At 41.3% G+C, this 14,519-nt stretch overlaps 1 long non-coding RNA gene across 1 annotated transcript in view; it reads right to left on the bottom strand.

The window, feature by feature from the left end:
* Window positions 1-14,519, bottom strand: part of LOC132002511 (uncharacterized) — a 229,634-nt gene that overhangs the window by 166,450 nt on the left and 48,665 nt on the right. The window lies entirely within an intron of this gene.

The raw sequence follows: 14,519 nt of genomic DNA on the forward strand, positions 1-14,519 counted from the left end.
GTGAAAATTCTCACCAAAATACTAGCCAATAGGATCCAACAGTACATTAAAAGGATTATTCACCACGACCAAGTGGGATTTATTCCAGGGCTGCGAGGTTGGTTCAACATCCACTAATGAATCAGTGTGATACAATACATTAATAAAAGAAAGAAGAACCATATGATACTCTAAATAGACGCTGAAAAAGCATTTGACAAAGTGCAGCATCCCTTCCTGATTAAAACTTCAAAGTGTAGGGACAGAGGGCACATACCTCAATATTATCAAAGTCATCTATGAAAAACCCACTGCAAATATCATTCTCAATGGAGAAAAACTGAAACCTTTTCCACTAAGGTCAGGAACACGGCAAGGATGTCCGTTGTCACCACTACTATTCAACATAGTACTAGAAGTCCTAGCCTTGGCAATCAGACAACAAAAAGAAATTAAAGGCATCCAAATCAGCAAAGAAGTCAAACTATCAGTCTTTGCAGATGATATGATACTATATGTGGAAAACCCAAAAGACTCCACTCCAAAACTGCTAGAACTTGTACAGGAATTCAGTAAAGTGTCAGGATATAAAGTCAATGCACAGAAATCAGTTGCATTTCTTTCCACCAACAACAAGACAGAAGAAAGAGAAATTAAGGAGTCAATCCCATTTACAATTGCACCCAAAACCATAAGATACCTAGGAATAAACCTGACCAAAGAGGCAAAGAATCTATACTCAGAAAACTATAAAGTACCCATGAAAGAAATTGAGGAAGACACAAAGAAATGGAAAAATGTTCCATGCTCATGGATTGGAAGAACAAATATTGTGAAAATGTCTATGCTGCCTAAAGCAATCTACACATTTAATGCAATCCCTATCAAAATCCCATCCAGTTTTTTCAAAGAAATAGAACAAATAATCCTAAAATTTATATGGAATCAGAAAAGACCTCGAATAGCCAAAGAAATATTGAAAAAGAAAGCCAAAGTTGGTGACATCACAATTCCAGACTTCAAGCTCTATTACAAAGCTATCATCATCAAGACAGTATGGTACTGGCACAAAAACAGACATATAGATCAATGGAACAGAATAAAGAGCGCAGAAATAGACCCTTAACTCTATGGTCAACTAATCTTTGACAAAGCAGGAAGGAATGTCCAATGGAAAAAAGACAGCCTCTTCAACAAATGGGGCTGGGAAAATTGGACAGCTGCATGCAGAAAAATGAAATTGGACCATTTCCTTACACCACACACGAAAATGGACTCAAAAGGGATGAAGGACCTTAATGTGAGAAAGGAATCCATCAAAATCCTTGAGGAGAACACAGGCAGCAACCTCTTTGACCTCAGCCGCAGCAACTTCTTCCGAGGAACATAGCCAAAGGCAACAGAAGCAAGGGCAAAAAAACCTACTGGGATTTCATCAAGATCAAAAGCATTTGCACAGCAAAGGAAACAGTTAACAAAACAAAAAGACAACTGACAGAATGGGAGAAGATATTTGCAAATGACATATCAGATAAAGGGCTAGTGTCCAAAATCTATAAAGAGCTTAGCAAACTCAATACCCAAAGAACAAATAACCCAATCAAGAAGTAGGCAGAGGACAGGAACAGACATTTCTGCAAAGAAGACATCCAGATGGCCAACAGACACATGAAAAAATGCTCCACATCACTCAGCATCAGGGAAATAAAATAAATCAAAACCACAATGAAATACCACCTCACGCCAGTCAGAATGGCTAAAACAAGTCAGGAAATGACAGATGCTGGCGAGGATGCGGAGAAAGGGGAACCCTCCTACACTGTTGGTGGGAATGCAAGCTGTTGCAACCACTCTGTAAAACAGTGTGGAGGTTCCTCAAAAATCTGAAAATAGAGCTACCCTATGACCCAGTGATTGCTCTACTGGGTATATACCCTAAAGATACAAACGTGGTGCTCCGAAGGGGCACGTGCACCCGAATGTTTATAGCAGCAATGTCCACAATAGCCAAATTATGGAAAGAACCTAGATGTCCATCAACAGATGAGTGGATAAAGAAGATATGGTATATATATACAATGGAATACTATGCAGCCATCAAAAGAAATGAAATCTTACCATTTGCGACGATGTGGATGGAACTAGAGGGTAGTATGCTTAGTGAAATAAGTCAAGCGGAGAAAGACAACTATCAAATGATCTCCCTGATATAAATAAGCAAAGATGCAATATGGGGGGTTGGGGGGTAGGAAAAGAAAAAGTAAAGAAGATGGCATTTGGAGGGAGACAAACCATAAAAGACCTAATCTCAAAAAACAGATTGAGGGTTGCTGGGGGGAGGCGGGGAGGGAGAGGGTTGTGGGGATATGGACATTTTGTATGTGCTATGGTGAGTGCTGTGAAATGTGTAAACCTGGCGATTCACAGACCTGTACCCCTGGGGATAAAAATACATTACATGTTTATAAAAAAATTTTTTAATTAATATAAATAAATAAATAAATATCAAAATTGCTATAAAAATTTAAAAATATTAAAAAAATAATAAATAATAATGAAAGATCTAAAATAAATAAATCTTATTTTAAAAATAAATAAATCTTTTTAAAAATCTTTATTTAAAAATTTGTTTTAAAAAATAAAATATATATCTAATTAATAAATATTTATTTAATAAATAAATATTTTTAAAAATCTTTTTAAATAGATAAATCTTTGGCATGACCTGACATGCCAAAATTTTGATGCATGGTAGGAAATAAGAAAAATAAGATACCGCTCACCTGTACTAATCCAACAGAGACCAACAGCAGGGCGAAGCAGCTTCTTTCCCTTCTAGATGGAACAGGTTTTACAATAGGGACAGACCAAGCATTAATGCTACTTCTTGTGCTTCCCCAGACCCAACTGGAAAGTGAAGAACTGGAATCCAAGCCAAAGAAGGGGGTGAGGAGTGATTACTTCTCCCCACTGGACCTCCACAGCTGCTGCCCACAGAGAAGAGGTAGGTGTTCCCGGTTTAGACATGTGCCTTTTCCGGTTAGGTCTAAGAAGGGGCAGGCCCTGCCAGCACAAGCATCAGCACCCACATGAGCCGGGCATGCCTGCCACCTTGGGTTTTTTCTGTGGAGAGGCTGCCAGCCCTCCCCAACCCGATTAAAGGCTCAGTTGGTATGGATTGGCCATTATGAGAAAGAGTCAAGAAGACAGGGGCCTGGCAGCTTAAACACAGTGGGGGCAACCAGACATTCAGGAACTGAGTCCTTAAAAGCACATATTTCTCAGGGCACCTGGGTGGCCCAGTAGGTTAAGCATCTGATTCTTGGTTTTATTTATTTATTTGACAGAGATCACAAGTGGGCAGAGAGGCAGGCAGAGAGAAAGGAGGAAGCAGGCTCCCTGCTGAGCAGAGAGCCCCATTTGGGGCTCCATCCCAGGACCCTGGGATCATGACCTGAGCCAAAGGCAGCAGCTTAACCCACTGAGCCACCCAGGCGGCCAAAGCACCCGATTCTTGATCTCAGCTCAGGTCTCGACCTCAGGTCATGAGTTTGAGCATACTGCTTTAAAAAACAAATAAATAAATAAAACACATTGCTTAATGCTAGTCACGTACTTACACACATTTCAAACATAGCATTGGGATGCAAATTCAAACTGCCACATTTCTGCCAGGCTACCAGCATTATAGGAGGCCAACAGGCTTCCACTAATTCAGAAGATAGTCTGAGACCCAAGGAAAATCTTATTACAAAATGATTTTTGCCTCAAAATGTCCAGGCCCTGTCTAGGAAAGGTCCCTCAGTCCAGGACCCCAGCTTTTGAACCCAACTGCTGTGGATCGACCCCTCAATGTTCTTTTGGAGTGTTGGTGACACTGGGTTCTTCCCTCTTGTTAGCTGAGTAACCACAGGCAATATCATTACCATGAGTCAGATTCAGCACAACTCCGCCCACCAGAGAGAAACCTATAGAATCCCCTGTCATGGGGGATTTGTTAGTAAATGTAAGTGCATCCATACCACGGAATACTACACAGTCATTTTTCTCAAGTTACTTATAAGGAATGATCTCCACAATGTATTGCTAAGTGCAAAGACCAAGATACACAATATAATGTGTATAGTACTGGTCATGCGAAAAGGAGGAAAAGAATGTTTATACGTGTATTCATATTATCTCTCAAAGACTACAAGAAACTGATAGCATTGGCTATCTCCTAGAAGGGGACCTACATGCACAAGGAACAGGACAGAAAGAAAACTATCAAGCTTTATACTTTAGAGTTTCAACAGTGTGAGTATATTATCTATCCACTATAAAGTTTCAAAGTGAGAAAAGTCACACAATATCAATAGGATTTAACGACCGGTGGGATAGAGGTAGGCAGGAGGAAAGGGAGAGGTAGAAGTCAACAACAACTCTTGAGATCACTGTCTGGATAACTGGATTAGCTAAAATACAGACTCTAGAAGGAAAGGGAAGGTTTGGGGGAAGGAAAATAAATTCAAACTTGGACTGTCCAGCTGGAAATGCAAGAAATAACCAAATAGAGATGTTTAGAGCGGGAAACTGAAGACACATCAAGAGAGCTCAAGAGACAAGGTCGTATTTAAAATGTAGACTTGAAATATACAACGGAACAATACCCAGCCATCAAAAAAATGAAATCTTGCCATTTGCAATGCTAGAGGGTATTATGCTAGATGAAACAAGTCAATCAGAGAAAGACAATTATATGATTTCACTCACATGTAAAATTTAAGAAACAAAACAAAGGGGCTCCCGGGTGGCTCAGTGGGTTAAGCCTCTGCCTTCGGCTCAGGTCATGATCTCAGGGTCCTGGGATCGAGTTCCGCATCGGGCTCTCTGCTTGGCAGGGAGCCTGCTTCCTCCTCTCTCTCTACCTGCCTCTCTGCCTACTTGTGATCTCTGTCTGTCAAATAAATAAATAAAATCCTAAAAAAAAAAAAAAAAAGAAACAAAACAGAGGAACATAGAGGAAGGGAGGGAAAAATAAAACAAGACAAAATCAGAAAGGAAGACAAACCATAACTATAGGAAACAAACTGAGGGTTCCTATAACTATAGGAAACAAACTGAGGGTTGCTGGAGGAGAGGGTGTAGGGGATGGGATAGCTGGGTAATGGGCATTTAGGAGGGCACATGATGTGATGAGCACTGGGTATTATACAAGACTAAGGAATCACTGAACTCTACCTCTGAAACTAATAATATACTATATGTTAATTAATTGAATTTAAATTTTAAAAATGTAGATTTGAAAAGGAGTCTGGGTGATGCAGTCAGTTAAGCATCCGATTCTTAGTTTCGGCTCAGGTCATGATCTTAGACATGAAATGGAGCCCCACGTTGGGCTCTGCACTTGGTGTGGAGTCTGCTTAAGTTTCTCTCGCCCTCTCCCTTTGCCCCTACCAGCCCCTCACTCACTCTCTCCCAAATAAAAAAATAAATTTTTAAAAAAAATGTAAATTTGGGGTCATCATTTCAGAAGGGATATAGAAAGCCATGAGAATGGGTGATAGACTGGTCTTCAGGTTGAAAGAAACAGAAACCTACTCAACCAGCTTTTAAAAATAAAAGGGGAAGAGAAATCTATTAGAATACACTACAGGGAAATCCAAGGCACAAGTGTGGCTGAATTAAAAAACATCCTCTGCATTCTAAGGGGGAAAAATTCTGATTCTGTAAGTTCAAAAAAGAAAAAAGGATGTTTTATTTAACCGTAGTTCCAAGTCATGAACACGGGACCCCACAAAAAGCTCTAAAGCCATCTCTACCCTTCAGTGAGAGCCTCACTTCAGCACCACACCCCACTTCTGAAAATTAGCAACAATTCACTTACAAGTCAGTGCAGCCCAAAAATCCAAGCTTCTCACAACTGTCAACAAGAACAGTGCTTGCTTGGTTCTGAAAAACGGTGCAACACAGTTCTCCTTGACTGAGCAAGTAATAAGTTCAATACATGCCCAGAAAGAGAATGCTGTGTTCTATTCCTAAAATACTTTTGTTTCTCTTTACCACCCCCCTTTCAGCTCAACTTGCTTCTGTTTGTCTTGATTCACATATGGATTCCAGCCATCTGTCAACAAGTTGTTCCCTGACAGCTCCAGGCTTCCAAGGTCCTCAGAGTCCCTGTCCCAGAGAACCTGACAACATGAGGAAAAGACACAGGTATGATTCTATTTAGCTGAGTTTAGATCACATGCCCAACACTTAACCAACCATAAGGCAAAGAGGATAGAGAACTCTCCTTGGCCAAACCCAAGTCAAATGTGCTGGTAGTTACTGTCCATTTACCATCTCCTAGATCAGGTCTCCATCCTCGCCTGTCCTGTTCAGGGCAGCAGTTGCTGACTGCGATGACTGCATCACCCAGATGCCCTTGCCAGCTGGCTTCCAGGTGGGCGTGGTCAGCAGGAGGCACTGGGAGGCACCCATAGAGCTGCAGAGAAAGGTGAGAGTATTTCTTCCCTGCTCCCTGCTTGCTTCAGGTTGCAAAATGTAAGCAGATCTCTCTCTCTACAGCTATTGCTGAGCACTGATTTTATAAAACTGGAGCTCTCGCTGGGTACTGGTCATAACATAACATTGTTTCCTCTTTCTCCTTCAGACTGAGGGATGAGACCGGCTTCTTGCTGTTGGTTCTCTCAGCCCTGCCAACACCTCTCCCTTCTTTAAAATCTCCTCCATCGATCTGTGTGAATGGAATTCTGTTTCTAACAAAGACTACAACTGTTCATCACTACAATGGAAAGGGCTATCTCTCCTCAAAGAAAGGAGTACTGAGCAGACAAAAATACACCTCCAGAGCTCAAGGGAGCTACCTGAGTGGCAGGAGATGCCAGCTTAGGATAGGGCCTGCATCTAAGGGGCAAGAGAAAAGAGATAATCTTTGGGGGAAGGGGTGAAATTCAAAGGAGTTATGGGAACAGTGAGAAGGTAACTGTGGAAATAGCCCAAGAAAGAGAAGTAAATTTCAAGTAAGTTGCAAGTGCCCTAGTTGAGTGGAATGAGGACTATGAAGAAGTTGCTGCACTTATTGATGAGAAAGTTATTGCTAACGTTTGAACAAAGTCTCAGTAGGATGGTGCGGCAATTTTTCAAACATGCCCCCTCCCATTTTTTTTGCATTTTTCCCATGACAGGTGTATCTATGCCCCTTCCCCTTGAACCTGGGCTGGCTTATGACTGCTCTGATGAATAGAGTATATATAGCAGAAGAGATACTACATGGCTTCTGAAAGTAGGTTGGAAAATGCTGTGCAATTGAAGCTGGTCTCCTTGGGGTGCTCACTTTGGGTGAAACCAGACCCCATGTGGAAATTCAACCATGCTGAGGCTGCTGTGCTGGGAGCCATGAGTGAGTGCCCCAGGTGACAGGTAAGAACCTCCACCTGACAGCCAGCCAGCATCTCCCAGCAGCCACCTGAGTCAGTCACTGTGGACATCCGCCCTGTCAAAGCCTTTGGATGGTGGTAGCCCCAGCAGGTATCAGATGGCAGCTACATTAGAGACCCCAAGCAGGAGCTGCCATCCAGCCCTTCCCCAACTCTCATTCTACAAAATCATGTGCAGAGTTAAATGGTTGGTGTTTTAGGTTGCTAGGTTTGGAGGGTAATTTGTTACACAGCAAAAATGATGAACAGATTTTGGCACCGGAAGTGAAGTACTTTAGGCAGGTGGTACTGGCTTTGGGACTGGAACCATGTGACGTGTAAAGGCTCTGAGGAGACCTAGTGAAAGTGAGATGTACCTTAAGGAGGCTGTCAGTGATGGCTTAAAGGAAAATGAGGGAAATGTTATTGGAAACAAAAGGAAAGCAGACTCTTGTAATAAAATGGCCAATGGTTTAGCAAACTTTCACCTGTACTAATGTGGAAAATCAAAAACATATTTGATGAGCTGATTAATCTGGCTAAGGAAGTTTCCAAGCAGAATATTAAAAAAAAAATTAAAAACCTGGGTATCATAAGGTCTAGACAGAGAAAATTATCTAAAAGGAAAAAAGGTACTATTCCATTTCAAGCAGAATTTACAGAAAATATAAAAGAACTAGAACTTTCTGGTTCAAAAATAAAACTAGTTCTAATCTCTATATCTCTTACCAGAAAATTCTCAAAGTAGGAAAGGACATCACAGAAAATATTAAGCCCAGGACACTGATGGGAAAACATCTTCGGGTAAAAATGAGGCCAAGTGTGTGACTACAACATGCTTTGTTGAGACCTCAGGAAGTTTTTAAATGGTGCTTTCACTGACCCTTTAAGACATACAATCTATTAAGGATTGTAAGGTTTTGCCTGTAGGCTGTATTTTCTAAAAAATAGAGATTGTAGGAACCATAAAGGCACTATCTCACTCAGAAAACTTACAGATAGCCCAAGGTAGAGAGGACTTATCTTGAAGAGATTTGAGGACATGTCTTTTGTCTAATGCAGTGGATTATGAATTGATACAAAGGAATTGTATCAGCTTTGACTTGAAGGGACAGAGACAGTACAAAATGAAGAGAGGCTTTTTCCACAATGAGGCACAACCTCACACCAGTCAGAATGGCTAAAATTAATCACTCAGGAAATGACAGATGTTGGCAATGATGCAGAGAAAAAGGAACCTCCTACACTGTTGGTAGGAATGCAAGCTGGTGTAGCCATTCTGGAAAACAGTATGGAGATTCCTCAAAAAGTTGAAAATAGAGCTGCCCTATGACCCAGCAATTGCACTACTAGGGACTTACATCAAAGGCATAAATATCATGATCTGAAGGGGCACGTGCATGTCAGTGTTTATAGCAGCATTATCCACAAGAGCTAAACGATGGAAAGAGCCCAGATGTCCACTGACAGATGATGGGTAAAGAAGAGTTGGTACATATATATATACAGTGGAATTCCACTCAACCACCAAAATCTTGCCATTTCCAATGAATGAATGAAGATGGAACTAGAGGGTATTGTGATAAGTGAGATAAGTCAGAGAAAGACAGTTACCATATGCTCCACTCATATGTGGAATTTAAGAAACAAAACAGAGGATCAAGGGGAAGAGAGGAAAAAATAAAACAAAACAGAGAGGGAGACAAACCATAAGAGACTCTTTATCCCTCAAACTGAGGGTTACTAGAAGGTAGGGGGTGTAGGAATGAAATAACTGGGTGATGGACATTAGGAGAGCACGTGATACAATGAGCACTAGGTATTATATACAATTGATGAATCACTGTCCTCTATCTCTGAAACTAATAATAGATTATATGTTAATTAACTGAATTTAAATTTTAAAAAAATAAAAGAGGCTTTTAGGCATCCCATCCACCAACTTTTCGGTTATTTTATTTTTAGAGAGGGAAATGAGGGGAGGGGTAGAAAGAGAGAGAATTTCAGGCAGGCTCCACACCCAGCACGGAACCCAACACAGGGCTTGATCTCACAGCCCTAAGATCATGACCTGAGCTGAAATCAAGAGCCAGACATTTAACCAACTAATTCACCCAGGTGTCCCAAACATGGGCCACTTTTTAAAGGAAAAAGGAATAATGACTTTGAGCAGTGAACTAGGAATCCAAAGAGCCAGCCAAAGCCACAGCAATAACTTCCAGAAAATAGGACTCAGCTCTAAATAGGGGACTAAAAACATGTATCCAGATGGATTTCAGAATGGCTACATCCCAGTGACTAATGTGTGCCTCACATTTTCTTTTGTTTTTTGTTTTTTTGTTTTGAGAGAGAGAGAAAGAGCAAGAGAGTGTGAGCAGGGCAGAGGGGCAGAAGAAGAAAAGGAATCCTAAAGGCCCCACACTCAGAGTGGAACCACACACAGAGCTTGATCTCACAACCCTGAGATCATGACTTGAGCCAAATCAAGAGTCTGATGCCTAACTGTCTGAGCCACCCAGGCACAACCTTCCATTTATTTTTCTGATAGTAGTGTCAATACAATTAACCCATACTTGACATTTTAGTTTAGGTGAATGGAAAGCAAATCACAGATCTTCATATTGAGAGGAACTATACTCAAGGAACCTCATTCAAAAGGCCTCTTCTGCTTGGGGACCTGACTTCAATGACAAGATCCTGACCCAGACCCTGATGCTATAATGGGAAAGAACAAGTATTCTGCATGTAGGAAAAATGCAAATAATCTACGACCAAAAGGTGAACTGTGGCAGTTTTAAAACATAGTCCCAAAATTCTTTGACACTCCTCTCATTGAGAAATGGAGTCTATGTCCCCTCCCCATGGATCTGGGTAGGATGATGATGGTTCAGTCAGTACAGAACAGTATAAGTAAACGCTGTGTGACTTCTGGTGCTGCAGGGAAAGACCATGTAGCATCTTCCTGGACCTCCGGCCAACACTTTCTCTGGGGGAAGCTGGCTACCATGATTATCCTGAGCCTACCTGCCATGCTGGAGAGACCATGTGGACGTGTTCCAATAGACAGACCCAGCTGAGCTTTCAGACAACAGTCAGCAGCAACTGCCGGCCATGTGAGTGAGCCATTCTGGATGCCTGCCCAACCAAGCCTTCATCCCCAGCCAACACCCTCTTGCAACTGTGAAAGACCCAAAGAAGAACTGCACGGCTAAGCCCTCCTCAAATTGCTGACTCACAAAATTGTGAACAAAATAAAATGATGGTTGTTTTAAGCTACTCTGTTTGAGGTACTTCCCACGTGGCAGGAGTAACTGGAGCAAACGGGACCAGTTTAAACCAGATTACACAAGAGTAGAAATTGATGAATGGTGAAGATACTGAAGCAACTTGAGAAATTTAGCAGGGAAGGAAAGGAAAAAATACGACATAGTGATGTGGGGGGCAAGCTGACTTCAGAGAAGTTTCTTCTAGGATGGGAGAGTGGAGCCAATGGAGAGAAAGAGTGTGAAGATGTAAGAGTCATCCTCAGAGAGGTCTGGCATGACCAGGTCAGATGGACAGAGCCTTGGGTGGAAGGCAGTGCAGTTTCTGCTTGTACAGTCCAAGGACGGAGGGGAAGATAGGTCTGTCTGTGAAGACCTGTCCTGGGATCGAGCCCCGCATTGGGCTCACTACTCAACAGGGAGCCTGCTTCCCTCCTCTCTCTGGCTGCCTCTCTGTCTGTCAAATAAATAAATAAAATCTTTAAAAAAAAAACAAATATAAGAGTCACAGTTTGTTTGTTTTTAAACTTAGCTCTCCAGGGGCGCTTGGGTGGCTCAGTCAATTAAGTGCCCAACTCCTGGTTTTGGCTCAGGTCATGATCTCAGGATCATGAGACTGAGCCCCACATCAGGCTCTGCACTCAGTGCAGAGTCCACTTGAAATTTCTCCCTCTCCCTCTCTCTCTGCCCCTCACTGTGCTTGTGCTCTCTCTAATAAATAAACAAAACCTTAAAAAAAAAATAAGCTCTACACCCAATGTGGAGCTTGAATACACAACCCCAAGATTGAGAGTCACATCTATCTACTTAGCCAGCCAGGTGCCCCTGGATTGGGGCACAATACAGTGGATTGTTTGAAAGTCTGCTAAAAAAAGAAACCAAGTACTAAAATCCTCTCCTTCACTCTACAAAGCTATTAAGCTACCTGTTCCACATCCGAGTCAAAAAGTTGAAGTTTACTCTCTGGAGAGAATAAAACAGACTGTCTTGAACTAAAGACATGAGGCAAAGTGGAGGGAGACCAAAAACTAAGAAAATGAAACAAACCAGGAATACAAATTGGCACAGCCACTGTGAAAAATAGTATGGAAACTCCTCAAAAAAATTAAAAATAGAAATATCATATGATCTAGTAATTCCACTACTGGATAGTAAAGGAAAATAGTAGTTCAAAAAGATATACACACCCCTATGATTACAGCAGCATTACTTACAATAGCCAAGATAAGCAAGCTGCCCAAGTGCCCACTCATAAATGAACAGATAAGGAAGAGGTGGTATATATAGAAAATGAAATATTGCTCAGCCATAAAAAAGAATGAGATTTTGCCATTTGCAACAACACAGGTAGACCTAGAGGGTATTATGCATGCTAAGTGAAATAAGTCCGTCAGAGAAAGACAAACACCGAATTATTTCTCTTATCTGTGTAATCTAAAAAAACGAAACAAACAAACAAAAAGCAGAAATAGACCCAGAAGTATAGAGAACAAACTGATGGTTGCCAGAGGGGTTGGGCAAAATGAATGAAGGAGAGTGGGAGATACAGGCTTCCATTTATGGAATGAATAAGTCAGAGGGATGAGAGGTACAGGATAGAAAATACAGTCAGTGGTATTGTAACAGCATTGTATGGTGACAGATGGTAATTGCATTTGTAGTGAGAAGAGCATCCCATATAGAGCTGCTGAACCACTGTGTTGAACACCTGAAACTAATGTAACTTCCTGTTGTCAACTATACTTAAATATAAATAAATAAATAGGAAAAAGTAAGAAACAGGTAAAAATCAACTTAGAGGAAATAGTTTGTGCAAGGAGAGAGGTTTTAAAAGTTAACAGGAATATCCATAAAGAGACTAGAAAAGATACTTCACCCACAAAACAGGATGTTATTTCAAATGGAAAATTCAGAGAACAATAAGAACTACTGAAAATTTTCTAGGGGTGCCTGGCTGTCTGTCAGTGGAGTATACAGCTCTTGATCTCAGTGTTGCTGGTTTAAGTTCCATGTTGGGTGCAGAGATTACTTAAAAGTAAAATCTTAAAAAAAAAAAAATTCTAAATATAATAGCAAAAATGAAAATCCCAGAAGAATAAATGGATTTAAAAATCGGGAAAACCGGGATGCCTGGGTGGCTCAGTTGGTTGAGCAGCTGCCTTCGGCTCAGGTCATGATCCCGGCGTCCTGGGATCGAGTCCCGCATCGGGCTCCTTGCTCCGCGGGGAGCCTGCTTCTCCCTCTGACTCTGCCTGCCACTCTGTCTGCCTGTGCTCACTCTCGCTCTCTCTCTCTGACTAAATAAAAAAATAATAATAATAATAATAAAATAATAAATAAATAAAAATCGGGAAAACCTCCCCCAAAAAAATAGACCAAGAAAATCAAAGATACAGAAATAAAGCAAAAAAAAAAAAAAAAAGTTTTTTAATAAGAGTACCAATCTAGGAGGTACCATATCTTAATAATGGACTTTCAGGGGTGGGCAGGGATGGTGGGGAAATACTCAGCAACGAAATAATTCAAGGAAATTTCCCATGACTAAAGGACACGAGTTTCTTGATGGAAAATGCTTCCTAATGCCATATGAAGACAGACCCATACCAAACCACAGTAATGAAAACTTTCAGAATAGTAGGGACAAGATGAAGATTTCACGAAGATAAATAAATACATCAAACATAAAAGATCAGAAATCAGGGACGCCTGGGTGGCTAGTTGGTTGAGCAGCTGCCTTCGGCTTGGGTCGTGATCCCGGCGTCCTGGAATCAAGTCCCGCATCAGGCTCCTTGCTCGGCGGGGAGCCTGCTTCTCCCTCTGCCTCTGCCTGCCATTCTGTCTACCTGTGCTCGCTCTCTCCCCCTCTCTCTCTCTGATAAATAAATAAAATCTTAAAAAAAAAAGATTAAAAAAAAAAGATCAGAAATCAGAATGGCTTTGGATTTCTCAAATACTGATTGGAAACAATGAAGCAATGCATTCAGATTCTGAAATTTTCTCCCAACTGAGATAATTATACTCAAATTATCAATAAAGCATGGAAGTAGAATAAAGTCATTTCAGCATGTTGGCTTAACCAGCTTTTACTGCATAATGAACAACCACAGGCTCTTGCATACACAATATGCATTTGGGGTGGGGGGGCAGTGGGTGGAGAGGCACAGGGAAAGGAAGAGAGAATCTTAAGCTCTAGGTGTGGAGTCTGACACCGGGCTCAGTCTCACAACCCTGAGATCATGACTTGAGCTGAAACCAAGAGTGGGACACTTAACCAACTGAGCCTCTGAGGTGCCCCATGATATGCATTTTTATTCTTGTTCACATGTCTGTGGATTAGCAGAGATGACTCCCCTCTAGGCTCTGAGTCTGCAGGTCAGCTGGTGAGGCTCCAATCCATGTGTAAAAACTGACAATTAACCTAAGCAAAATTACAATATAATTGTGTGTGGAGAAGAGGGGGTGGAGAGGTGAATACAGATAGCGGAGCAGAAGAAGAAAGCTCACTCCTTACTCCCGGCGCTGGCAGAGCACAGTAGTTAAGGGCATAAACTGTAGAGCCAGATCATGAGGCTTTGAATTCCAACTCAGTCATTTCTGGCATGTAGGACCTTGGGCAAATTACTAAATCTTTCTGTGCTTTAGTCTCCTCATCTGTAAGACAGCATTAGTAATCATACCCACTTCCCAGAGTGATTATGACCATTCAAGAAATTAATATATGGGGAGTACCTAGAGAACTGCCTGGCAAATACTAAGTGTTAGGAGTGATTGCCATTATTATTGATCATGGTGGAGAACCAGTAGAAAATGCCCATGCTGAAAAGATAACCAAGAAGTAACCATTCCATTATAGTATTTACAGACATAGATGTAAATA

Source organism: Mustela nigripes, chromosome 15, assembly GCF_022355385.1.
Source record: "Mustela nigripes isolate SB6536 chromosome 15, MUSNIG.SB6536, whole genome shotgun sequence".
In the NCBI taxonomy this organism is placed as follows: domain Eukaryota; kingdom Metazoa; phylum Chordata; class Mammalia; order Carnivora; family Mustelidae; genus Mustela; species Mustela nigripes.